This window comes from Capsicum annuum, chromosome 4, assembly GCF_002878395.1.
Source record: "Capsicum annuum cultivar UCD-10X-F1 chromosome 4, UCD10Xv1.1, whole genome shotgun sequence".
Taxonomy (NCBI): domain Eukaryota; kingdom Viridiplantae; phylum Streptophyta; class Magnoliopsida; order Solanales; family Solanaceae; genus Capsicum; species Capsicum annuum.
This window is the reverse complement of record NC_061114.1, coordinates 193,778,038-193,780,082: the sequence shown is the minus strand read 5'-3', so window position 1 is coordinate 193,780,082 and position 2,045 is coordinate 193,778,038.

Genomic DNA, 2,045 nt, shown 5'->3' with positions numbered 1-2,045 from the left:
TTTGGTAGTGGTGTTGGTATTGATATTGGTATTGGTGGGGGTAATGGTGGTGTTGGTGGTGTTGGTATTGGTGGGGTTGGTTGTGGTGTTGGTATTGATGGTATTGTTGTTGGTGGTGGTGGTGGTATTGGTGGTGGTGGTGGCGGTGGTATTGGTGTTGGGAGATATTAAAATAGGTCTTCAAATAGAATCCCCATCTGTTACAACAAATGTTTCAGCTGTTGGCATAAAACAAACTAATAGATAGACTGTTTTGATCTCCTCTAATAGGTTGTTCATCTGTTGCAATAGATGGTGCATCTGTAGTAACAGATGATTCATTTGTTGCAACAGATGGTGCATTTATTATAATAGATGATTCATTTGTTCCAACTGATGTGTTATTTGTTAGAATATTTTTTGTAATGTGACGTATAAAAATGTATTGAATTTTGTCTTGCCTTTTTTACAAATTTATGCAGACATCAATTGTAATATACTTTTGTTTTTCTCTTATTTGTAGGTAAAAGATGTCTCTCAAAAGAAAAGAAACTGAAAGTGAATAAACTTCAAACCACCTAACAAAAAGGCTAAAGTACGGATGGATTCGGAGGAGCTTCCTGAACAATCTCAGTCAGGGAAATGTGAAGTTGAGGATAATTGTGAAAATAATAGTGAGAGAGGTGGAGAAGGGTCTATAGAGGGTGGTGAGGAAAATAAAAGTGAGGAGGAAGAAGAAGAAGATAAACAAGAAGAGAAGGAAGTAGAAAGTGAGAAAAATGATAATGATCAACATGATGATTATGCATCACCAATGGGACATGAATTAAGATTGAAATCCCAATATGATCCGATCAAAACTATTAGGATTGACAGGTTTCAAGTTGAGATACCGATAAATAACCCTGCAGAACTAACTTGTGATTTTGTAGTTAAATCTCAGTTGGGGATACCTTTTTATCAATTTAGGAATACTATGAAGCAGGAAAAACTAGAGGAATTTTTTTAGAAGAGCTACTTTGGATACTTTTTTAAGCTGCCTGGGGACAACAATGCCCGTTTTCAAATGAGCATGGCATATGGTCTTCTCAAGCGCAGGATCAAGTACGTGGGTGATGATAAATATTTGAAGGAAGGGGGCAAAAAGATGGATGAAATCTGGATCAACTACTGTGGCTTGCCAATTTGTTTTGGCATAAAAGAGTTTGCGATAATGACAGGCTTGAGATGCGGTCATCTAAAAGAACCTCTCATCAAGGAAACACTTCTTAAAAATTCCAAGGCAAGCACAGCCAAACCACCACCATCAAATAAAGGCAAGACATTGTCCAAGCGACCACCCACCAAAACCAACAAATGCAAGAAAAAAATAGATGGGTTGTTGGACACTGCCGGACGTGGATACAAAGTCACGATGTTGTTAGAAGATCTCAAGGATAAAGCCATACCAAAGTAGTACAAGGAGCAATTGTGCTTAGTTTGGTTTGCCTATTCTGTTATATTAGCAAGAGACGTCAACAAAGTCATAGAAGTTGTTTTGTTGGAGCTTGCTGAGGATTTTGAGAAATTCAACAATTATCCTAGGGATATGACAATGATACAAGATCAATGGGCTCCACCCCTTTGGGATCAATGCTTCAAGGATCACATCTACGGATTCAAGACTTGGTCATTCTAGGAGGTCAAATACGTGAATAGGGGATAGCTTGGAAAGAAGCTATATTTGGTGATATCCTCCAAGAAAGGAATGGTCGACACCGCATTTGGATGATAGCTTGGGCTTCGAGAGAGTATGGACGTCCATTCCAATGTTTTGGGCTTTGGGTCACTTTTGGGTCCAATAGCTTTTAGGGTCACTTTTGGGCGCATTGTGTAATAAACAGCACATGGCTATAAATAGCTAGTTTTCTTTCATTTGTAAGTAGTTGATGAATGATGAATTGAGTTGACACTTGAGAGTGTTTTGTAGAAACTTGTTGGGAGTTTCTTGAGTCGTGAAAAACATGGGTGCTCGAAATCCATGTCCGTTGTGTCCTCGTAAGAGGTTGATGTTGTCGATGATTGAC